The 26,849-nt window shown below is 38.6% G+C and overlaps 2 long non-coding RNA genes across 4 annotated transcripts; both read right to left on the bottom strand.

The window, feature by feature from the left end:
* Positions 1 to 9: 9 nt before the first annotated feature.
* On the bottom strand, positions 10 to 7,491 carry LOC127946204 (uncharacterized). Of its 2 annotated transcripts, none has more exons than XR_008151025.1 (4): positions 7,356 to 7,491; positions 2,540 to 3,042; positions 2,329 to 2,444; positions 10 to 1,970 (listed from the first exon to the last, which is right to left on the bottom strand). It is a non-coding gene; the product is annotated as an uncharacterized LOC127946204 (long non-coding RNA). The 2 variants fall into 2 exon arrangements; XR_008151026.1 differs by having other exon boundaries at positions 10 to 684.
* Positions 7,492 to 21,038: 13,547 nt separating this feature from the next.
* Positions 21,039 to 24,736, bottom strand: LOC127946205 (uncharacterized). Of its 2 annotated transcripts, XR_008151027.1 has the most exons (7): positions 24,648 to 24,736; positions 24,273 to 24,423; positions 23,886 to 23,918; positions 23,673 to 23,803; positions 23,419 to 23,570; positions 21,814 to 22,655; positions 21,039 to 21,679 (listed from the first exon to the last, which is right to left on the bottom strand). It is a non-coding gene; the product is annotated as an uncharacterized LOC127946205 (long non-coding RNA). The 2 variants fall into 2 exon arrangements; XR_008151028.1 differs by lacking the exon at positions 23,419 to 23,570 and having other exon boundaries at positions 23,642 to 23,803.
* Between the last annotated feature and the right edge of the window lie 2,113 nt (positions 24,737 to 26,849).

Here is a 26,849-nt window from a genome sequence, read left to right as displayed (position 1 = left end):
TGGCTATCCATGTCAGCTGTCCTTTAATATTACTGTGCAATTTACAACAGTTCTGCATTTTAAAGTGACTGTGACAGTTAATTTACATGACAGGAAGCAGGTCATAGACCAGAGGAAGGAGCTGAAACTCCGAAACTCTGTAGATCACATTTTATATGATTACAGGAAATCATTACACTTCTCACAATTATCTTTTTTTGTTGTTGTTGTTTTTATTCTGAGGTGGCCTTCCATAAATAACACTATTCTGATCATAGTGACTTTACTTAACACTACTTTTCTAGATCTCACATTTTAACGGCAGTGCATTAGAAATATTGGTATACTGATGATATGGAATGCTGTATTTCAGCAGTTATTGAAAATCACAGGAATAAAGCACTTTCTACCATTTACCCGGAGAGCACCTTTTATAAACCCAGTGGCAATGAATGATACATTAAGTGTGCAACAAGTGTGGCCAATATGGCTTAATTATTAAAAGTAAGAGTTCAGCTTAATTGTTGATGTATCAGTTGTCACCTTGAGGCACAAGACAGGGCGGGGCTTAGCAGGCTAAAGATGTTGCCGCTGGATGAGTGACGTGAGGGGGGCTTACTGCACACCAGAGACAGCTCAGCCTCCTTTATTTCCATCACTCGTTTGTACAGTTCAGCGGCCTTCTCAAAATCTCCCTCTTCGTAGCTGAGAAAGTAAGAGAGTGGTTGCCCTGTTGGTTCTACGAGATTGCTAGGGTGTTCTGGATGGTTGCTATGTAAAAATTTGTTGTCTAGATATGGTTAATCACTTTTCCTCTATTATTTAAGATAATAATAATAATTCATTACATTTATGTAGCGTTTATCTAGGCACTCAAAGCGCTTTACATAATCAGGGGGTATCTCCTCATCCACCACCAGTGTGCAGCATCCACCTGGATGATGCGACGGCAGCAGGGCCATATTAAGACAGTGTTGTGCCCCTGGGCTCTATACCTCAAACCCCCCCCATCAAACATAATTAAGGTGATTTCTCAAATGTAATTTATTAACTTGTCCAACTACCGTATTTTTTGGAATATTAGTCACACCTAAGTATAAGTCGCATCAGTCCAAAAACACGTCATGACGAAGAAAAAAACATTTATTAGTCGCATTTATGTAGAACCAAGAGAAAACATTACCGTCTGCAGCCACGAGAGGGAGCTCTAGGTTTTCAGTGTACTACAGGAGCACTGAGCAGCATAGAGCGCCCTCTCGCGGCTGTATACGGTAATATTTTAACTTTGACTTCAATGTTAAACAGGGGTGTCAATCGCTTCTGTCATTGTCGTTCTGAGCTCATTCTTCAGTCGTTTGAAAATGGTATGGTCTTTCAAGAATTTCAAGTTAATAATAAAACAATTTACGAAAAATATTTTTAAAGCTTGTGTCATGTGGTGCCCCCCTAGTTGCTGTGAATGGTTGGTGCCCCTCAGGCTCTGGATGGCAGCCATATTGCTCCAGAATGCCCACCACACACCAGCTTACTGGTGGAGAAGAGACAGAGTGATGAAGCCAATCAGCAGATATGGGGATTGTTAGGAGGCTATGATGGTTAGAGGCCAATGGGTGAATTTAGCCAGGATGCCGAAGTCACACTTCTGCTCTTTTAGAAAGACATCCTTGGATTTTTAATGACCACAGAGAGTCTGGACCTCGGTTTAACGTCTCATCCAAAGGAAGGTGCTTGTTGACAGTATCGTGTTCCAATCAGTACACTGGGGCACAAGGACCCACACAGACCACAGGGTGAGCACCCCCTTCTGGCCTCACTAGCACCTCTTTCAGCAGCAACCTAGTTTTCCCAGGAGGTTTCCCATCCAGGTACTGATAGTGTACATGGTGATAGTGACCAGGTGCTGTTAGGTGATAGTGACCAGGCTCAGCCCTGCTTAACTTCAGTGGGTAACCGGTCTTGGGCTGCAGGGTGATATGGCTGCCGGCCATACACTATACAATAGATACAATATTTACAAATTGTAATAAAATGTTTCCAAGGGGCAGCGTGTATAATCAAAACAGCAGGGGGCCTAATACAGATCCTTGAGGCACTCCATATTTGACTGCTGTAAATATTTGTCTTTTTGCAAAGATTTCAGATGATGACAACATTTGTGAAGACTCCAAATGATGCAAACTTTGGATTAACAAAATTGTCTGATCTTTTCCTTACAGTGTAATATTAGCCTTGTATTGTAATCATTTTATGCTGTCATATAGTTCTGTGTGAATATTCCTTAACACATTTGTTGAATGTGCTATGAATTTAATCAAAATCTTACAGCAGAGCTAATAAAATATGGCTAACCTGAGTACAGCCAGGTTTTTCAGAGTCTCTCCAAGATAAGGGTGCAGTCAGCCAAGACTGTACTCATACACCTTTAGAGTGTGCTCCTACAAAGGCAATGCATCACTGTGTTGCTTCTGCAACACAAACACACATCACATAAGTCACATCAATCAGTGGACTGGGAAGTTTTTCAACAAAGCAGGTGGGTGAATTCTGAGAAGCTTCTCACCAGTTGGCAATAGAGCACTGTGAGGTTAACCAAAGCAGTGGCCACACTGGGGTGTTTAAGCCCTATACTCTTCCCTCGGATTTCAAGAGCCAGTTCATAAATGAGGCACCAGCCAATAAAAAAGGTCCACAGATTAATAAATAATATAAAAAAGGCAAAAGCACACAAAAACAAACATTTCAGAATGAATGTATGCATAATCGTCACTTGACTGCTACATGTTCTGCAGAGCTGGTGAGTTGTAACCCTTTTCCTGTGGTTTCTCACCCTGCTTTTGTAAAGCATGACCAAGTGTTTGAGGGTAAGGGTGAGAAAGGGATGATCTGAGGCAAGTACTTGTTTGCGGATGTCAAGGGCACTTTCACACAGCTCCTCTGCACTCTCATACTCTTTCCTCTCGCTGTGAAGCGCAGGTAGTTCAGAGACTGGGCAAAGTTTGTATGATCCAGCCCAGCACACGCTGGCACATCTCCAGGGATTGGGTCAAGAACATCTTTGCAGCACTAGGTTATAAAAATCAACATGTTAAAATGCATTATATAATTGCAAATGGAAAATGTGTATTAGTAATAAAAGTAATGATGTATAAGAATAGTAAATTACAAAGTAATTTAAGAAACATTTCAAGGTACCATACATTTTAGGTGCCCACTGAGTGTAACAAATGTAGAAAGACATTTTAATTATTTTTAAGACAAGGGTTGAATCAAAATAATAAATTATTATACATGGTTGGTTTTAACAAAAAGCTGAATGAAAATGCTAATTCACTCTCTGACAGTTGGTGGTGTTTATTGAAAATCAGAAAAATATTGTTAATCCTAGTTACCCCTGTAAGCAAAGCAGTGCTGAGCTTATATTTTGGCATTTCCATGAATCATTTGACTGGCCTATTTCAATGGCAGAACGACTCATTTCTAATTGGACAGGTGCACTTTTAGAGTTTCATTCCCTTAACTGACGTGAGCATAAGTATTGGGACAACTGAACTTAAAGCAACTGTAAAAGTTTAAAAGCTAATATTTAGTTCCAAATCCCTTGCATGCAATCACAGCAGTGAGTCTGCCACCTATATACATCAACAGACTCTAGGTTTCATCCAATGAAATGCTTTCCCCAGTCTATAATATTTTTATTAATCATTTTCCATTTGTCTTGACTCCACAGCAGACAAGCAATTCTGTCATTACTTTTCCAATAATTATGGAGGGCACTGTATGTGTGTGTGTGTGTGTGTGTAATATATATATATTACACACACACACACACATACATATGTTTGTTTACATAGATGTATACTTGGGCTACACAATAAATCGTATGCGATATGTAATGCGCATCTTGTCAGTAATGCCAGTTCCGACAAGCTGTGCAAAACATGCGCAAAATATGATGGTAGTTTTGTGCAGCTTGTCAGTGAACAACGGCTCTGTGTAGTTTATGCTGCTCCATGTGAAAGCGTGCAGGTGATAGTGATTTAACGCTGGTTACAGAACTGGCTTTACTGACAAGATGCGCATTAAATATGATGTGATTTATCATGCAGCCCTAATGCATATATACTGTACATATATATATATATATATATATATATATATATATATATATATATATATATATATATATATATATATATATATATATAGTATATATTAGAGTTGGGTCCGAGTCCACCTTTGTCGAGTACGAGTCAAGACCAAGTCCACAAACATCGAGTCCAAGTCCGAGTCCAAGTCCAAAAGGGTTCGAGTTGGACTCAAGTCCGAGTTCTTAAAGGCCGAGTCCGAGTCGAGTCCGCCCGAGTCCAGAAAGTAATTAAATTAAAAAAGATTATAAATTGGTATTGTACATTTTTACATTCTATTAATATTTTAACCTTTCAACCCATTAAACCAATGGCAATATAAAAATGTAATAAAAAAATTACCACTGTTACATCTAGTCATTGCCATTGAACATTTTTATTTTATGTCAACAGAACTAGTTTCCTATCAAAAAAGGTTTCAAAGGTTTTATTGTATTACATGTGCATGAAAATACAAATGAACCTATTTTATTATTGTATCACACTATATTGTCCTCCAGTTAAAGATGACATTTCAGTTATTTAATGCCTCTCCCCCACATTTGACAGAGGTAAAGTGCAGCCAATGAGGAGATCCTTAATGATGACATTATGAATTTCTTGTTGTCTTGGAGAACTTGCATCATAAAGTTGCATTGCTTGTTTGGTCAGTTCTGGTCTTGCAAATCCTGCAATGCTGAGCTGTGCAGCATCTGTTGGTTGCTGCTGCTGTCTTTGGTACTCGGTTGCATCGGTTTTCGGATCACCAGTACACTGAACCGAAAACCGTTTCTTTCGGAGGCGTCCGATTTGAGAACCGATGAACTGATGATACTACGCATGCGTGTAATTTTTCAAGTATTTTGTTAAACATCGGAAAGTGTGATAAAACTATATCTATCTATATCTATCTATCTATCTATCAATCTATATATATATATATATATATATATATATATATATATATATATATATATATATATATATATATATATATATATATTTATACGTTTTTTTTTTTAGGATAGGGGCTACATGTTTCTAATCTGTATATTGTAGATTATGTATGGGCCAAAGGGGTTTTCAGGGAAGTTGGACAATAATTAAGACTCTAAAGACTCCATGTTTAATATGAATAAGGGATGATTTATGAAATATCTGTACTGTATTTATAGTTAATGATGACAGATTCACAAACTGAGTTTGTAGTAAACAGAACATGAACACGAGTAGAGCAGCTGATGATACTGAACTGCAGCATGTGCCGGTGTCCTGACATTTTATCTACCCTGTCCGATTTTCCTACCCGGGTTTTGAGCGATTCTCGTTCTCGAGTCAAGAACCGGTTGTATCAGTTTTCAGATCATCAGTAAACTGAACCGAAAACCGTTTCTTTCGGACGCGTCCGATTCGAGAACCGAGGAGCTGATAATACTGCGCATTCGTGATTCAGCATGAAGCCGACTGACTCACAGCGCGTCTGAACCGAACTGATTCTTTTGGTGATTGATTCTGAACTGATTTTGTGCTAATGTAATGAGTGCGGGTAAACCGAGGGCTTTAATGAAGGGCAATCTGACAAAACGTAAGTTCATTTAATAACAAATACATCGCAATGGATTATGTATCCGGTGAACTGTTTTTTTTCAACCGGTTTATTGAATCAAACCGTCCGAAAGAACCGGTTCGCGGAAAAGAATCGAACTTCCCATCACTAATCCACACTGATATCCAGTGAGTGGTGCGTGTGTTTCGTCTGCAAGCATGAGACTTCTGCCTGCCGGTGTGGTGCAGTAAAATGACAGAAGGGGAGACATTCATTAATTTATCATTTCAATTTTATGCTGGTTTTACATGACGTGGACTCGACTGTACTCGGAATATTTTCCGAGTCCAAAATGTTCAAGTCCGTGTCAAGTCCGAGTACAAATTCACCCGAGTGCGTGACAAGTCCGAGTTCATTCAAAATTGGACTCGAGTCCGGACTCGAGTCCGAGTCCAAGTTCGAGTACCCCAACTCTAGTATATATATATATATATATATATATATATATATATATATATATATATATATATATATATATATATAGTATATATATATTTAATATAGTATATATATATTTAATATAGTATATACCTTTTTTATTTATGTATGGTGCTTAACTCCATTGAATTTATTTTGCTGTTATGTACAGTATTATAGATAGAATAATATTATACATTTTTTGGCGCTTATGAAAAAAAACTACGTGCATCACACCCAAAAACATGACTTTTAAAGTCTTAGCATGGCACGGTGACAGGTTTGGTATATATGACACCATCTCAAACTTTGAGGTCTGCAAGAGGAAATACAAACTTAAAGAAATGCAGAGCAGATCTGATCTATCGAGGTCACTGATTGTGAAGGATTTGCACCCAGATGTTAACAAACAAGAGCTGTGTGCACTATTTCACCCACATTTTCACCCAAATAACAGACCTGACTGAACTCGAGCAGTCATGTGGAAGAAGGCTTGCAAATACTGTAAAAAGCTTTGAGCGGCCAGGAAATATGTCCAAAATGCTTCAGTAAAAAATCATTAAAAAAACTACAATAATACTCAAAACGAATATGAAACTGTAATTTGTATCAAGTAAGGTTGCATTTAACTTGTATATCTATTAAAACTGTTGACTGTCAAACTATTGATGAAAACGTATTACACTAAAATATTTTACTGAGCATTTCCCATGACTGCAAATCACTGCATTGCACAATTCCAGAATTTCCAGGATGACTGGGGACCCTATGTCCTTTTGCAAATTGTACTACTGTATATGAAAGGATGATTTACTCACTGATTTACTTTTTTACTGAGATACTGTTTTATTTTCTCTCACTTCTTTGGAATCACAGTTCATTGAGTGGGACCAAAGGAGACACAAATGTGGCTAAAATTATTTGTTTGGTCTATCCAAAGACCAGTTTGTGAGTAGCAGCATTTACTGTGAATTAAGACACTGAAAACAGCAGACCATGAGCTGCTCGTGTGAAAATTAACTAAATACCGCTTCACTCTGAAACATGCAGCAGTCAGAGTATCAGCGTTTCATCGATTCACCAACACCAATTTGACACTTGCCGAGTATAACATTTTCATGCAAAGATTTACCCAATTCACAATTTTCTTCCCAGGTCAGAAAATACAGAAATACATGTTAATACAGAAAAATCACATCCGTTCAATATACTCAGTAAGATAGTCTTACTTCAGCTACTCACTGAAGAACCAAATGATTTTCTCTCTGTAGGATCCATGACATTTGTCCCCATCCAGGAACTCTTGGTTGACCGCTTCACATGCCTTGAAATGATACACAGAGAAATAACTGAAGTTGACTAAAATGAAACTGACAGCGAGATGTGAAAGTGAGATCTTCACTCAAAAAAATTTCACAGTACCATATTTAGCTTCATCTACAAAAACATTAAAGGACATAGCGGTTGTACTTTACGTGTACTTACATGAACTTATAGTGTACTTACAGTAACTACATGGGGTAGGGTTAGGTTTAGGGGTAGGTTCAGGGTTAGTACCTAGTTATTACATAGTTATTGTAATTACTGTAATAAGTACATAGTATGTACATGGGGAACAGGACTGTAAAATAAAGTGCTACCGACATAGCTTCAAAGGTACAGCTACACAATCTGACTGGTACATACCTGACACAACAGGTACATGAGGAGAAATACAAATAAATAAGTTAAACTGTGTACTGTAGTGTTTTCTTTTATTTTAGTGATCCTCTTCTTCAAAGTGGACAGGTGACCTTTTTCATGATGTGCTTTTTCTGATCAGTGCTGAGTGAGTAGAGCAACCTTCAGACACACTCTGTATAGTGATACTGTGTCTTGACACAACACACACTGCTGTAAAAGTCCTCTCTAACATCCAGGAGGATCTTGATCTGACAGATTAAACATAAAAATGCTCAGACAAACATAATGTGTACTAACGAGAGACAGATTTGTTGGACTAACCAACCTTGTCACGATTTATTATATATATATATATATATATATATATATATATATATATATATATATATATATATATATATATATATATATATATATATATATATATTATAAAATACATTATATATATTGTTATATTATATTATATAGCATTATTTTACATTTAATATGCATAAAGTATATTACATATAATTGTTTTAGGTAAATATTGTATAATAAATATTGTAACTGTTTCAGTTTAATTAAACCACGCCCATCTAATCCAACCGATAGCTTTGTCACTGGATAATATCACTTTTCATTTATATCGTGTGTATATTTATATACTTGCACTTATACCTTTTTCTTGTTTATCTTATTCTTGAAAAAAAAAACATATCTATGGGTTCTGTGCTAGACTAACTGAGACTTGTCATGGCACTTGTATATTGTTGTTGTTCTCTTGTTGGTCCGATTGCTTCTATTGTTCTCATTTATAAGTCACTCTGGATGAAAGCATCTGCTAAATGATTAAGATATTGCAATTATTGTACAATAATAAAAAAAAAGAAATAAATAAATTGGAGCAATAAATGAAATGATTCTGCTGTATCAGTACAGCAATCAAAGAAAAAGTTGCTCTCACACATTACACTCTCAAAACACACACAGAGACCTGTAAATACAAACAGGGAATATAAACAGGCATAAACCCACAAACACTACAAATGTACAATCCAGTCACTCACACATCTACTTATTGTGTAATGAGTCTTGACAGTAGTGAGATATAGAGCACATTGCATGTTGCAGCTGAACGGCAATGTCTCTCCAACTTCTGTTTGCAAGCAGTAAATACTGATACTCAAACTCACACTTATTTTTTATTTTTTTATTAAATGCTAAAGTGGGCATTTCAACTTTATGATGCACACTCTGACACATGGATATTTATTTTAAGATCTGATTACATGCCATTTGAAACCAAATTGTCTGTGTGTGTGTGTGTGTGTGTGATATAGATATGATAAAGATATAAATACCCTTTCCTTGTAGAAAAAAGCAAAAAGTTTCTGCTGAAATTACAGAAATGTTAGCATTATGTAAAGAGTTAATGACAAAATGTAAAATAAATTACTAAGAACTCCCACGACTAAATGTAGGTGTTTTGTTTTGTCTTCCCCAGCACAGATCATTAAACATGAGCACAGAGAAACACACCACAGCCCAATGAGGAAGGTTATTTGAGGAAGTATTCCCTGTATTTGGTCAATGGAGTCAATGATTATGTTGTTACCGTGATGACATGCAGACAGCCTCTCTCGCCAGCGTGGGAACTCCTTGAGTATCTTTGAAGGTTCCATCGAGAGGCCAGAAATAGACCAGAAATGCTGGAGCAGCTACAAGGATGAATTTGTTCAGTTCTAAGTATTGTTAACTATGCTTGAATTGTTTATAAAACCCTTTATGTGACTTTTACGTCTTTTTAGTTATGAGAAACTATACAGACATCAGCACCAATATACAGGTAAACTCTGTGCTGTCAGTCATAGGAAATAACCTTTGAAAGCTATGCCGGTGTCTTCATCCACTTGGATGAGGAGAAGCGCTTTAGTTTCACTGATCTGTTCATTCTGATAGAAAAAGAAATTAACTTCTGAGTGACAGAGAAGGGGTTGATCGCACAGAACAGGTTATTTCTCTCAAAAACAAGAGTCACATATTAGGTACTATAATAGTTACTATAGTACGCAATGGTAACGACACTTATGAATGGAGACTGCAAGTGTTTCCATAGAACAAGCAGTGGCACTTACTGTAAACAGTATGAGGATTGGCCTAAACCAGATTTCTTACAGCAGAGCATTCTTCCCTTGTAGGTGCTTCATACCGGTAATTCTGTTCTTTGTTGACACATTGCATGATTTACTGGTAGTTACAATTTCTCATACCGGAAAATACTTTTTGTGTAAAAGGGCTTATGAATTATGGGGCAACAGTTCATCTAGAGTTCATGAAGTCTAGATCTAATGTATGTAATGCCGATGTTACAGCAACCAGGCCAGGTCACATCTCTAGTATAAGAGTGAAAACAGTCGAGATAAAAAGTTTACCAAGTGCTGTTTTATAGTTAAAAGATCACTGTAATAATTAACAACTGTAAGAACTTGTGAATCTATACAACTCTGTTCTTTCACAGGTTTGGGCTTTTTGCATAATAGTTGCATAACAAATTTTAAACCCTGGATTAAGGCAACTTTAAACTTAGGGTTAAACCAGGGGTTTTCAAACTTGGGGCCAGTGACCCCAACGGTGCTGCAAGTGTCTAGGTGTTTTAGGGGGTCTAGGGTTTTCTAGGGTTCAAGGGTTTTGTGCATAAAATTTGAATGAGCAATTTTGTTTTTATTTTTATTATTATGTATTTTTAGGGTTGTTAAGATTATTTCACACTGGAATCCTATTGATTGTTAAAAAAGTTAATTAAAATTGTACTTATACAGTGGAGAACAACGTAATATTTAAAAAATTTCAAGGTCACTGTTTAGACCTATTTGAAATAGTCTAAACAGAAAAAAAGGGCAGTTTTCCGGCATATTTCATGAATTAACTGTATTCTGAAGCACATCTAAAAAACTTAAATTAGATATTTAAAAAAGAACTCTGATTACTATTAGAGAACGCTTACAGATACCTTCAAATTATTGGTGTTAATCTGGCACCTGGGGCTAATTTCCTTAATTATATGACAAACCCTATTTTAATGCCATCATTCCTCTAATTTTCACTGAGATTGCAAGATGGTGGGATCACTAAGGTGACTGAAACCCTGTGACAGGAGGCTGTCCATATGAAAGCCAAAAGGATGACCCTTTCAGACATTGCAAAATAAGTTGGTCATTCCAAATAAGTGATTTATAGACTATTGCAGCTTTGCAATTACATTAATTAATTCAAGTCCCCCAGAAAGGCTAAAACAAAATTTCATAAGACAAATGCAAGAGAGGACAGGATAATGCGGAGATTGTCAATGGGTTCCACACTGCAGCTGGAATTGCTAGCCAGTTGAATGCTGAACAGGGTAAGGATCTGTTTAAGAGAAGTCTTACTGAAAGATGCCTTTGCAATGACCAAGCCTCTCATCAGCAGAAGGAATCAAAAATCTAGTGTTAGTTTTTGCTGTATTTGAATTGGCAGTCATTTGGGTGGCTCGCCAATTTACTGTATTTCTCTTATACATAAAATAAGCAAGTTTGACCAAAGTTCTTGTGGGAAATTTATTGAAGGTTGTAGTGTAGCAGTTCTGTAGCAGCAATGTCAGCACATCTTCCTTCAAACAATCTTAACCCAACGTTCTGTCTGAGAGACCAGACCTTTATACCTCGAGACAAATATGTGACAAACAATACAATAACACCACATGGAGAGCAAATGATAGTGTAACCTCCTGATGACCTGATGGGACCTCTCCCATGGACAGTCTATGATACATTGACCTGATGCCGACCTAATGGGCTAATTATATAGGCAATTTGGGTCACACTTTTGTAAATAGAGTGTGAGTTTATCAGATGTGAGGCACAGTGACAATGTGAATGCATTTGAATTGAAGTAAACATAATCTTTCACTAAGCTCACCTTTGCTAAAGAGAATGTTGTGAGAAGAGATCCTAGCTGGTCCAAAGTTCACTTTAGTGATGAGAGCAAGTTTCATTTATTTGGGTCAGATGGGAAACATTATTTTCAGCGTCAAACTAGGGAAAACCCAAGTGCGTAAAAAAGTCAGTGAAAGGTGGAGGAGGAAGTGTCATGGTTTGAAGGATGTTTTCTGCAGCAGGAGTTGGGCCTCTCATACTGCTACATCCCTTACAAAAAATATGTTTATTCAAGTGTGCCATTAGTATACTTCTTTTATACTAAAGATAGGAAAATAGACTTTTAGTTTACTTTTTATGTAATTCTCAGAAATGGGCTTTATGTACTTCTCAGAAGTATACTTAAAATTCTAAATATATTTGAACTATACTTATATATGGTAGAGGGTGCTAGTACACATCTTTTGTACAGAATTTCCAAAAAACACAAGTGAAGAAGAAAAAGAAACAACAGATACTAACACATGTAATCTAAAATGATCATCTGACATGAAACAGCATCAAAACTTTAACGTTATGCAATAAAATGTTGACCGCTCAAGATGTACTAATTACAGTCAAGCTTTGGGGTGTTGATCGACTCCCTCTATGTTTTGATTAACATTCTGAATCCAGTTCATAGTCTGTTTTCAGCTCTTTGATCAAAATGTTATTTCTTTATTTTTTATGAAACTTACCCACACTAAAGTGTTTTAAAAAAAGAATGCATGAAGCTGCAATAAAATATTTTTTGTTTTGTATGTTCAGATATTCATATAATAAAATATATATAAATTAAAACATAAATAGGGACATAGTAGTATACTTAAAGTATGATGTAAACTTCACTTAAAGAAAACATATGCGTATACTTGCAGTATAAAATTACTAAACTAGTAGTTTACTGACACTATTTTAAACTGTACAAAGTATTTAATTTGTAAACTATCAGTAAACCTATAAGTTCACTTTTAGTATAATTACAGTACAAACTACAAACATAGAAGTAAACTAGCTCTGTACCCAAAGTTTGTTAGTATACTTAAAAGTATACTTTTATATACTAGAAAGTGAGCCAATTTAGTCCCAAGGAGTATTGAAACAGTACACTTACAAGTATACTACTAGAACACTGATATTTGTATATTTGCTAAGTTGCTACATAAAGTATACTTAAAAATATATTTGAACTTTACTTAAGTATACTTAATAAAATAAACTTGAAGTATACTACTTTTTCCTAAGGGATGACAGGGTGAATGCAAATTTTTTCAGAAACTTCTCCATCATCATGTGGTACCTTCAGCCAGAAATTTACATTTGGTGTGTGCACGAATAGTCAAATATTCTATTCTAATAATTATTAGAGAAAATAAATAAAAACACCATTCAAATTTTTTCACTTTTCACTTTCGCCTCTTGTTTTGGTGCTTCCTGTGGGCCAACAGCCCAGGTTTTTTGGTCCGATGAAAACCTTGAGCCAAAGCAGGTCAGCTGAGGATAGAGGAGTGGTTAGAAAAACAAAGGCGGAGTTTCTTTCGTCTGGAGAGCGTCGTCGCCGCAGATCATTTCAGAAAGCTAACAGCTATAACACCAGCATTTAAAACTTTTTCAAATAAGTTTCAGTCAGCAGCGAGTATTTGAAATAACTTGATCTGATGTGGATTATAATCACAATACAAGGAAACTGGGTGACGGTGAGGCAGCGTAGTCGTGGGTCAAAACACCACTCTTCTGTTCCGATCAAAACATTAAACAGGTTCTCCCCACTCAGTGATGCACCCACTGAGAAACCTGATGAAAGTGCTCTAGTTATTGGTGATTCTATTGTACGGAACGTGAATATACAGACACCAGCCACCATAATCAAATGTTTACTGGGAGCCAGAGCGCCTGACATCTTGGCAAATGTAAAAGTGCTGGCTAATGCTAAACGTAAATACAGTAAGATTGTTATTCATGCCGGCGCTAATGATGTTCGACTTCCCCAGTCGTAGATCACTAAAAATAACATTAAAGAGGTGTGTGAACTTGCAAGAACGATGTCAGACACTGTAATATGCTCTGGTCCCTCCCTGCTTACCGTGGTGATGAGATGCATAGCAGATTGTCATCACTCAATGGCTGGATGTCTAAGTGGTGCCCACAGAATAAAATAGGTTTCATAAACAATTGGACAAGCTTTTGGGGCAGACCCAACCTGTTGAAAAGAGATGGTCTTCATCCCTCCTGGGGTGGCGCCACTCTTCTCTCTAGAAATATGGCAAATAGTCTTAGTGTTTATACTTGACTAACTGGGGCACAGGTCAGGAAGCAGACAGACTGGCTAAACCGACCGTCTGCTAGCTGCCTCACGTCACAGAGGTCAGCTAATTCTCAGCACATAGTGATTCTTTCACCTAGATATCACACTATAGAGACTGTGTCTGTTCCCCGAACTAGAAAATACAAAAAACGTCCAAACCAAATTAAGATAAACAATTTAATTGAGGTTAAACAAATAAAAAACAGATGCAATATTGATAAACAAATGATAAAGCTTGGCTTATTGAATGTCAGATCCCTTTCTACTAAAACACTTTTTGTAAATAATATGATCACTGATCATAATCTAGATGTGCTCTGTTTGACAGAAACCTGGCTAAAACCTGATGATTACATTATTTTAAATGAGTCTACCCCCCAAGATTACTGTTATAAACATGAGCCGCGTCTAAAAGGCAAAGGAGGAGGTGTTGCTTCAATTTATAACAACATTTTCAGGATTTCTCAGAGGGCAGGCTTCAAATATAACTCATTTGAAGTAATGGTGCTTCATATAACATTATACAGAGAAACAAATGTTAATGATAAATCCCCTGTAATGTTTGTACTGGCTACTGTATACAGGCCACCAGGGCACCATACAGACTTTATTAAAGAGTTTAGTGATTTTACATCTGATTTAGTTCTGGCTGCAGATAAAGTTTTAATAGTTGGTGATTTTAATATCCATGTTGATAATGAAAAAGATGCATTGGGATCAGCATTTATAGACATTCTGAACTCTATTGGGGTTAGACAACACATTGCAGGACCTACTCATTGTCGAAATCATACTCTAGATTTAATACTGTCACATGGAATTGATGTTGATAGTGTTAAAATGATGCAGCCAAGTGATGATATCTCAGATCATTATTTAGTTTTGTGCAAACTTCATATAGCCAAAATTGTAAATTCTACTTCTTGTTACAAGTATGGTAGAACCATCACTTCTACCACAAAAGACTGCTTTTTAAGTTATCTTCCTGATTTATCCAAATTCCTTAGCATAATCCAAAACCTCAGAACAACTTGATGATGTAACAGAAACTATAGACTCTCTCTTTTCTAGCACTTTAAATACAGTTGCTCCTTTATGTCAGGGTTTGGCAAAGGAGGAACTCAAGTGCAGACAGGATTCTCAACACGAAGGGTTTATTTAACACAAAAAGGGGAAAACAAAACCCACGAGGGGGAAAACACTGAATAGGGTAAAGACTAAATAACTAAACAGGACTGGGCTGACCAGATAACAAGGACTCTAAACACCAACTATAAACAAACACTCAAGGTAATACAAATACTTCTTCAGGAACATATAGAGACACTCACGATATGGTAAACAATCACATGTAGGAACAATCACAAATGTGGAACAATCTCAGTGGAACAGTTTGAGGAAACAATGAACCGACAAAAGACAGAGCACACTAGGAGATCTAAATAGGGGAACTAATTAAGACACGACAGATGGCACAGATAGGACAATCACGGCAAGACTAGGATAACAAGGAGGGCGGGGCAAGGGAACGAGACAACACAAGCACATGGCCCAAAGACAAGGCCATGGAATGGCAGGAATCTTCGGAGGACAGGACGAAGGCTGTCGACGGGGGGTTCGGGGCGGTCTGGGTGGTCTAGGGTGGGGAGTGGTCTCAGGACAACTGACAGAGGAGTTGGCAGGAGAGGTCACAGGACACGGGGCAACATCGACTGGACGAGGGGCTACAACAGCTGGACACGGGGCGACAACAGCTGGACACGGGGCGACAGCTGGACACTCGACAACATCAACGGGACACGGGGGAACTATATCAACGGGACGCGGGGGGACAACAGGACACGGGGAGACATCTATGGGACACGGGGCAACATTCACGGGACACGGGGCAACATTTACGGGACATGGGGCAACATCACTAGGACACGGGACTACATCAACAGGACACATGACAACATCAGCTGGAGACGGGGCAACACTTACGGGACACGGGGCAACGCTAACGGGACACGGGGCAACACTTACGGGACACGGGGCAACAACAGGGGAGACTGAAACTGGGTCAGGAACTGCGCTAACTACGGCGGGCTCAGGATTTCTGGGGACAGGGTCTGGGGACAGGACAGGACTGGTAGGGACTTGCAGGATCCGGACAAGACGAGACAAATAATCAGACAAGGCTTTAACGGCAATAATAACCGGCATCTCCTTACGAGATGAGACAGACTGTATTAGAGTTTCTGCTGCAGAGTCGGCCGCGGCTCTCTCCTCCGCCCTCACGACTGCAGACTTGAAAACAGTTCTCTTAGTCGCCGGTTCGAGTTCAAGGGTCACCGCTGCTGGCTCGGGCATGCCAGCGCTCACCGCTGCTGGCTCGGGCACGCTCACCGCTGCTGGCTCGGGCACGCTCTCCGCTGCCGGCTCGGGCACGCCAGCGCTCTCCGCTGCTGGCTCGGGCACGCCAGTGCTCACAGCTGCTGGCTCGGGCACGCCAGCGCTCACTGCTGCAGGAGGAGTCAGAGTCGCAGGACCGGAAGACCCCTTCTTCTTCCTCTTCCTCCTTGGCCGCGGTGCAGAGGTCACAGCTGGAACTGAGACGGGTTGGGGGAGTTTGGCCTCAGGCAGGGCAGACTCTGACGCCGACGACTCTGAAGCTGACTCCCACGACAATCGTCTCCCTCGCTTCCTGGGGAGACTGCTGGCTGTGGAAGGCGCCTCAGGACTCTGGGGTGGATCTGCCTGTTCCCCCAGTGTTGTGACGGCCAGGAGACGACCCTCTGGGATCATTGGCAGCTGGGTAGGTGGGGGGGACCTCTGCGGCTCCTCCTGGGAGAGACTCTCCCACAGCCGGGCATAGTTGCGGAGGATCCACTCCCCCTCGGGCGAGTATGGGAGGGTGACCCCCTTCCTGCCGGTGGGGGATGACGTCCAGCATTGCCTCCGGAACTCCGCCTGTCGCTGAAGCTCGGAGGCCCTTCTGCCTGCTGAGTTCCTTGGTGGTCGGTTCATTCTGTCAGGGTTTGGCAAAGGAGGAACTCAAGTGCAGACAGGATTCTCAACACGAAGGGTTTATTTAACACAAAAAGGGGAAAACAAAACCCACGAGGGGGAAAACACTGAATAGGGTAAAGACTAAATAACTAAACAGGACTGGGCTGACCAGATAACAAGGACTCTAAACACTAACTATAAACAAACACTCACGGTAATACAAAGACTTCTTCAGGAACATATAGAGACACTCACGATATGGTAAACAATCACATGTAGGAACAATCACAAATGTGGAACAATCTCAGTGGAACAGTTTGAGGAAACAATGAACCGACAAAAGACAGAGCACACTAGGAGATCTAAATAGGGGAACTAATTAAGACACGACAGGTGGCACAGATAGGACAATCACGGCAAGACTAGGATAACAAGGAGGGCGGGGCAAGGGAACGAGACAACACAAGCACATGGCCCAAAGACAAGGCCATGTGCTTGTACACAAAACACGGGTCTGTCATGATCCTGCCTCTAGACTAGAGAAAAGTCAGGACATGATGGCAGGACCATGACACTTTAGGCCTAAGGAAGGTTAAGGAAAACTGTTTGACACCATGGTATAATGAGTATACTCGCACCCTAAAGAGAGCAGCCCGAAAAATGGAGCGCAGCTGGAGGAAAAAAAAACTAGAGGTATTTCGTATTGCTTGGCGGGAAAGTAACCTATCCTACAGAAAAGCATTAAAAACTGCTATATTCGATTACTTTTCTTCTCTTTTAGAAGAAAACAAACATAACCCCATGTATTTAATCAATACAGTGGCTAAATTAACGAAAAATAAAGCCTCAACAAGTGTTGACATTTCCCAACACCACAGCAGAAATGACTTTATGAACTACTTTGATTCTAAAATCGACACTATTAGAGACAAAATTGCAACCATTCAGCCGTCAACTACAGTATCGCATCAGACAGTGCACTATAGACCCCTTGAAGAACAGTTCCATTCATTCTCTACTATAGGAGAGGAATAATTGTAATTCCTCATTGTCATTAGGATATGCACCCAAAACTTTCAAACTGTCTGTTATTAAGCCTCTCATTAAAAAAACACAACTTGACCCCAAAGAACTGGTTAATTATAGACCAATCTTGAATCTCCCTTTTCTGTCAAGTTACTAGAAAAGGTGGTATCCTCACAATTATATTCCTTCTTAGAGACAAATGGTATATGTGAGGATTTCCAGTCAGGATTTAGACCATATCATAGTACTAAGGAGACTGCTCTCCTTAGAGTTACAAATGATCTGTTTTTATCATCTGATCGTGGGTGTATCTCTCTATTAGTTTTATTGGATCTAAGTGCTGCGTTTGACACAGTTGATCACAACATTCTTTTCATAGACTTGAACACTTTGTTGGCATTAATGGAAGTGCATTAGCTTGGTTTAAATCGTACTTATATGACCGCCATCAGTTCGTAGCAGTGAATGAAGATGTATCATATCGATCACAAGTGCATTATGGAGTACCTCAAGGCTCAGTACTAGGGCTGCTACTCTTCACGCTTTATATGTTACCCTTGGGAGATATCATCAGGAAACATGGTGTTAGCTTTCACTGTTATGCTGATGATACTCAGCTCTATATTTCTTCGTGGCCTGGTGAAACACACCAATTTGAAAAACTAATGGAATGCATAGTCGATATAAAAAAAACTGGATGGTGAGTAATTTCTTACTGCTAAATTCTGAAAAAAACAGAGGTGTTAATTATAGGACCTAAAAACTCTGCTTGTAATAACCTACAATACTGTCTAAGACTTAATGGCTGCTCTGTCAATTCTACGCCATCAGTTAGGAACCTAGGTGTGCTATTTGATCGCAATATTTCCTTAGAAAGCAACGTTTCTAGCATTTGTAAAACTGCATTTTTCCATCTCAAAAATATATCTACGGCCTATGCTCTCAATGTCAAATGCAGAAATGCTAATACATGCATTTATGACCTCAACGTTAGATTATTGTAATGCTTTATTGGGTGGTTGTTCTGCACGCTTAGTAAACAAACTACAGCTAGTCCAAAATGCAGCAGCAAGAGTTCTTACTAGAACCAGGAAGTATGACCATATTAGCCCGGTCCTGTCAACACTGCACTGGCTCCCTATCAAACATCATATACATTTTAAAATATTGCTTATTACTTATAAAGCCCTGAATGGTTTAGCACCTCAGTCTTTGAATGAGCTCCTTTTACATTATAATCCTCTACGTCCGCTACGTTCTCAAAACTCAGGCAAATTGATAATACCTAGAATATCAAAATCAACTGCGGGCGGCAGATCCTTTTCCTATTTGGCGCCTAACCTCTGGAATAACCTACCTAACATTTTTCAGGAGGCAGACACACTCTTGCAGTTTAAATCTAGATTAAAGACCCATCTCTTTAACCTGGCTTACACATAACATACTAATATGCTTTTAATATCCAAATCCATTAAAGGATTTTTAGGCTGCATTAATTAGGTAAACTGGAACCGGAAACACTTCCCATAACACCCTTTGTACTTGCTACATCATTAGAAGAATGGCATCTACGCTAATATTTGTCTGTTTCTCTCTTATTCCGAGGTCACCGTAGCCACCAGATCCAGATCAGACCGACCGTCTGCTAGCTGCCTCACGTCACAGAGGTCAGCTAATTCTCAGCACATACTGGGTCACTGCAGTCACCTGGATCCAGTACGTATCCAGACCAGATGGTGGATCAGTACTTAGAAAGGACCTCTACTGCCCTGAAAGACAGCGGAGACCAGGACAACTAGAGCTCCAGATATAGATCCCCTGTAAATACCTTATCCCAGAGGACCACCAGGACAAGACCACAGGAAACAGATTATTCTTCTGCACAATCTGACTTTGCTGCAGTCTGGAATTGAACTACTGGTTTCGTCTGGTCAGAGGAGAACTGGCCCCCCAACTGAGCCTGGTTTCTCCCAAGGTTTTTTTCTCCATTCTGTCACTGATGGAGTTTCGGTTCCTTGCCGCTGTCACCTCTGGCTTGCTTAGTTGGGGTCACTTAATCTACAGCGATATCGTTGACTTGATTGCAAATAAATGCACAGACACTGTTTAACTGAACAGAGATGACATCACTGAATTCAGTGATGAACTGCCTTTAACTATCATTTTGCATTACTGACACACTGTTTTCCTAATGAATGTTGTTCAGTTGCTTTGACGCAATGTATTTTGTTTAAAGCGCTATATAAATAAAGGTGACTTGACTTGACTGATCTAAACCCAACTGAAAATCTCTGGAAAATCTTTGAAAACAAAGTTATGGTTGAGAAACCCACTACAGTTACTGAACTATGGAAGAAACTGGAAGAAAATTGGACAGAGATCACACCAGCGCAGTGTGAGAAAATAGTGATGTCCAGCAGCCGCAGATGTGCTGAAGTCATTCCAAGCAAGGGCCTCTAGATTTCCTAATAATTTCTGACACTTGTAACCCTCCAAAATCTTAGATATAATCTTTTTTTTTGTGCTACAGTGGTAACGGTTCTCTCAAAAATTTTGTTTTCACAAAATAAAGGTTTCTGTTGAAATGACATGGCTATTTTGTCTGACATGTACAGTGGAATACCTGCAGCTAATATTCTTTAAAATTTTGAGAAATGAAGATCAAGAATATTTTAGAGAAATTCAAGTATTTGTGGATTGTTCTAAAATGTTTATCTCTTCTGTACATCTAAGGTTCCTCTAAAAGTGAATAAAACTATTTATAAAAACAAAAACAAAAAAAGCAGGATTTAACATATTATCTTTTAATAATTTTGCTTTGGCTTCCATACATTAACAATATAAAAGCCAATTATTTAACATATACATATACATATACTGTTCAAAAGTTTATGTAAAATAAATATATATATAAAATATATATATTAAATATATATATTATATTAAAAATATATATATTAAGGCTTAAGACAAACAGAAATGGCAACATTTTCACAGACAGTATATACTGCTGTACTGTATATACAGCATGCATAAGAACGTCAACACGTGGTTTACAAATGTAGAGTGTCAATCTTTAAACTCAACTACCCAAGACAAAATATAAATAGCACAACATAAGATAACCCAGGATTATAGTCATATTTGGGTTAAATATGACAATGGTTTATCAATTTCCAGTGTACAAAGCCCTATACAGTGCAGGCTGCATGTTATAAAGTGCTAGTTATAACTAAATTAAAACTGGTCTCTGTCTCTGTTCTTTACACAGTTTAAGAAGCTACATAGAGTGAAATGAGTGTGTGTATCTGTGTCTGACCTTCACTGTGAGGCGCTTAATGATAAGCACTGGATCTGTGCTGGTAGAGAGAGGATGTCCCGTGAACTGATACAGAATGAGGATGTTGGGAGAGTGTTTCTGCAGTAACTTTCCTGCAGAGAACTAACTTATCATTTACTCTGTGAAAATTGACCTACATAATTATTGTGTGATGATACCTAATATTTAGATTTAAGTTGAAACAACCATTTAGCAAGCAAAAGTGATTTGCCCGATCATTGTGCACCAGATACCAGCAGCGGATGGGATGGGTGGAGGGGCGGTGAGTCAGTCAACATACTGTAAAAAGAAACAATGAATTTACATTGAAGCATTGAATGTACACATATCCTGCCATTCATATAGGTTACAGTTAATTCAATATTTGGTTACTCTGATAATAATCATTTTAGCTATCAATATGTGTGTAGTACTTTAACAGTTATCGTCTAATCTGGAAGCAGTGCCACAAGCCTGCTGGAACGCCTCAATCTGCTCCTGCTCATCACGAAGGTCCCACAGCACATCACCAGAGTCTTCCTCTTCTCTCTCCTCCACCACTCCACTGTCTTCTAACTCCAATCCCAACAACTCGTGAAGAAAGAGAGAGAAAATCTTGTAGAAATGTCTCTTTCTGTTTAACATCATGCATCTCTTTAAGATGTTCCTCTTTCAGAACCTGAAATAGATAACCACATTCTGACAAAGCTCATATTTTTACACAAAAGCTCAGGTTACTTTTAGTGTTAGGAATGTTTTTTTTTTTTTTTGTTGTTTCTGTTTTTTTTTCTCCAGTGGCTGGGTCAGTTTTACCAACAGTAGAATCAATAGTTACCCACTTCTGTATTTTTCTGCTCCAAACTGCACTATCAACAGTCATTTTCACTTGCCTGTCCACTGAGGCTGCTCCTACTTTATTTCCATGTAGACATAAAAACATATTTAATTTCACTGTTAATCTATTCCATATATTATTTTTGCTGTAATTATTTTCAAACATTAAGAAAATATGTTGGCTGACAATGATAAGCGACCCTGCTTGCATTGTTAGTTTAACCCAGCATGTGTGCTGCCCAGTATAAAGCTCTTGACAGCAGGGTTATTTTTAACCCAGTCATATCTCGGTTGCATGATCTAAGAACACTATGCACAAACTAAAAGCATGCTATTAACACTAACACCCACATGTGTGTCACAGTGTGCACCTGATGATTCTTTCAAGTTGATTGAAGATAAGAGCAGCGCCACCCTCTACAGACCCTGCATGATCCACTACCTGCAGAAAATAAGAAGCAACGAATTATTCATCAAAAATAAAGAGTCAATGTGACCTACACACTTCACAGTATCTTTTTTATGTTTAGAAATTCCTTTTTTGACATTTGTTTTTACTAATTTAGTTAAAAAAAAATTATGGTTTCCTCAGTCTGAGTGGTTCAAAGCCTGGTAACTTTTTTAGATATTCAATAATAATTTAATTAAAAGAAAACTTTAAAATGACCGCATACAGTCAAGATGCGATGCTTTTTCTAAAAGTGTAAGAGGGTTAAATATTGCCACCACAAAATGGTGCAATCAAGTCAAAGTCTAATATATATGAAACCTCACAGTACTATATATGATTCTTAGAAGAAACATAAAAGAAGAATTACTAAAAGAAAGTATGGTAACACTTTAGTATAGGATCCAATTCACACTAAGTAGTTGCTTATTAGCATATCTATTATTAACATATTGGCTGTTTATTAGTGCTTATATAATACATATAATGCATGACGTCCATAATCCTACCCAATCCCCTTAACTTAACAACTACCTTAAAAACTATTAATAAGCAGCAAATAAGGAGTTAATTGATGCAAAAGTCATAGTTAATGGTTAGTTAATAGTGAGAATTGGACCCTAAAATAAAATGAGACTGAAATTATTCTTTAGAGAAGCTTCAGAAAAACCTATGAAACCCTTTTTTAAGGAACTTCATAAAAACTTTTAGAAGTTTAAGTAGAATTTTTAAACCCATGTTAATCATTTGAAATTACTTTAAGTTTGGCACTCTTGTCAGCTTTGTTAACTCTCTCCAGCAAGTCTCTAGTGGATGTACTGAGGGTAGAAGCTTTTCTGTCACCAGTTCACAAATGGAGCAAGAGAGGCCGAGAGTCTGGGGTTTTCACAAACGCTACTTCCACATCTTCTACAACACAATTAAAACACATTCATGTGATTCATAGCAATGACAAGTAAGATACAAAGATAAAGTATCACCTGGACACTGAAGAATTGAGAAGCAGCATACACACAGAGCTCCTCTCGATCTCCTGCCTGCGTTCAGCAGCATAAAGAGTGGCTTTCTCCTCAGGAAATGACACATTCAGGTAGAAATGACCCAAATCCTCATAAAACCTCTGCAGCCCTTAAAGAAATAGTCTAAAAGAGAGAGACAAACGGATGAAAAGTGCTAAAATGTGAGAATGGATGCATTTAAGATGTGTTATCTAAGCATGTGTACCTGTATAAAGGTCTGCAGCTCCGCTCTGGTCTCCTGTGTGTATGTGAGGTAACAGCGGACTGTGTTACTCCACACAGCCATATAAATAAATAATTACTCCACAGAGAACAAATAAATAAATACTAAACAAATAACAGATGCATACATCAATCAAAAAACTAAAAGATGAACAACAATTTAAATAATAAATAGAACAACAAAAATGTAAGTAAACAAATTATCAAAAAGATATATAGATACACAGACACTTTTAAAATGATATGCACCGAACTGGACCATATTTAAAAATAGATAGTTCTTATATCTATCTAGCTGTCTTTAAAAGATTTACTTCCTCTTTCAAATAAAGTTGAGGCAATGTGAGAAATGTATCTGCCACATTCTTACTGATGATAGTGGTGCGTTGTCATCTGAATCCGAGTCTGCTGGATCATAAATCTGAATGCCTTGAGCCTGCAGCTGTTGAAGTTTTGACTTCAGATCTTGTTTTGCCCCACAGCAAATCCTGAATTTCCTTTTCTTTAGTCTCCCGGAATATCTGCCGGGTGATTTAGGACAGAAATACATGAGGTAAAGAATGCAGTGACAAGCAAACTGAAACTAGAACAGCTAGAGGCTAAAGAGATAAGACAGTCTGAAAACAAAAGGAGGCAGACAGGGGTCTTGGGAAGATTTAGGATTGTGCAAGGTAATGATTTTTAATAAGTCAGTTGTTAAAGTTACTGTGAGAGACAGAGATAAAATAGAGAATAAGTTTTTCACCTTAAACTGCTGTTTGGCCATGCCTCTGAATGCTTAAAGGTAGCAGCTCACTCCATGGCTTGATACTTTGCCTCCAGGGCACTTTCCTTCTCTCTAAGAATCTTCTGGTAAGTCTTCTGAAGAGCCTGACAACCAGAGAAACACAGAAGGTAGCTTGAGAGAAATGCTGGGAAAATGAACATTAATTTAAGAATTTCTTTGCTTTTTTGGTACATGGGTAAATTACTACTATTAATTCAAAAATTATTCAAAAAATTATTAAAATCCAGTTCATACAATGATTTGTATTGCTTGTTCTATGATAATACAAGTTTTTGATTCATTTATAGTGCCGTGGCAGTTTTCTGTTTCTATAAAGGTATGAGACAAAAGTCTTTTAAAGATTTATTTTCTTTCAAGAAAAGGTATGTATTCATACAGCCATTCAGTGTTGGCTGTAGATTGCAACAAAGAGAAAATACCCTTTAACTCAGTATGTATACCCTACTCAAATAAGGATGCGTCTATCTCAACCAATCATAATGCACACTCAAGATATGTGTCCATTAAAGTCATCCAACTATGTCTCCTAGATGTGTTTCTAAGTATTGAATGCAAATAATATTCTAAGAAGCTAGGTATAAAACAACATTTCTCATCTCATACTTGTCCTGCACACACACATTATATAGACTTCCTGTTATCTCTTAGCTCAAAACCTCAAGCATACTGCAGAAAACTGAAACACTCAGAGAAAGTCTTAAGACCACTATTTAATACAGTGAAGCAAATAATACCAATAATACTTATTATATTTTAAATAAAAATAAAATTTCCTCCATATCAAAAGATGATCCACATAATAAGATCAGATTTTCTTATTCTTTCTCAAACCTGCAGCCCTGCACTGTAACGACTGGGTGAAGGAGTGGCATTAAGCAAGTGCGAGGTTAATGAGATTTAATGAGAATAATGAGACAATACAAAACTGAGACACAAATAGCGCTAGGAGGAATGCACAGTCCAAAATGGTGGTGAGGAATGACGAATCCGGAAGGCGGAGGTGAGTTGGCAGCAGGAGAGGGTTACACAGGAACTGCGGGGAAGTGAGCCGAAGGTAAGTGGTGTTGCTTGATGGTGGTTACGTAGTTGACATCCAACGCAGAGACACACAAGAAAGCAAGGCATGGGTTACAAACATGAAACAACGCTCTCATGAACACAAAACGCTAGACAAGCCATTATATAGGGATGAGTAATGAGTGACAGCTGTTACTGATGACAATTGACGGAGACGCCCATAAACTAATCAGTGCTGACGCGTAACACACAGACTTCACGGCCTACCTGCTGATTGTAATCATCAATAAGGGAGTGATCCAGTATGTCCCTAGCAGGTACCCAACTCCTCTCCTCCGGACCGTAACCTTCCCAGTCCACTAGGTACTGGAATCCTCGTCCCCTCCGTCTCGAGTCCAGAATACGATTAACTGAATAGGTTGGTTCCCCATCTAAGAGACGCGGCGGGGGGGAGGGGGGGGGGATTAATACGTGAATAAAACATGGGTTTAATTTTGGACACATGGAAGGCAGGATGTATCCTCCTGTACGCTGGAGGTTGTTTGAGGCAGACTGTCACCGGACTAATGATCTTGGTGATAGTAAACGGGCCAATAAATTTGGGAGATAATTTGTTAGAAAGGAACGGAGAGGAATATTGTTCGTAGAAAGCCACACTTTTTGACCCATGATGTAAACGGGAGGCTTTGACCGGTGGCGATCAGCCTTGGCCTTAGTGCGCTCCCTCATCCGGAGCAGAGTCTCGTGGGCTCTGGTCCAGGTGCGGTGGCACCTCTGGACAAATGCGTGACTGGACTTCAGATTCCAGACTAGGAAAGGCTGGTTGCTGGTAACCTAAGCTGCACTGAAACGGAGAGAGGCCTGTGGCTGACACTGGTAACGAATTGTGAGCGTACTCCACCATAGAGAGTTGTTGGCTCCAGGAAGAAGGATTTTTGGAGACCAAACATCGCAACGTTCTCTCTAAATCTTGGTTGGCTCGCTCAGGCTGCCCGTTACTCTGGGGATGATAACCCAAAGACCGGCTAACCGTCGCTCCTAGCAACTTACAAAATTCTTTCCAAAATTTGGATATGAATTGGGATCCCCTGTCAGAAACCACGTCTACCGGGAGGCCATGTAACCGAAAGACGTGATCTAGGA

This window comes from Carassius gibelio, chromosome A24 (genome assembly GCF_023724105.1).
Source record: "Carassius gibelio isolate Cgi1373 ecotype wild population from Czech Republic chromosome A24, carGib1.2-hapl.c, whole genome shotgun sequence".
NCBI classification, from domain to species: domain Eukaryota; kingdom Metazoa; phylum Chordata; class Actinopteri; order Cypriniformes; family Cyprinidae; genus Carassius; species Carassius gibelio.
Note: the sequence above shows the minus strand (reverse complement) of the source record. Positions and strands in the feature narration are given on the sequence as shown.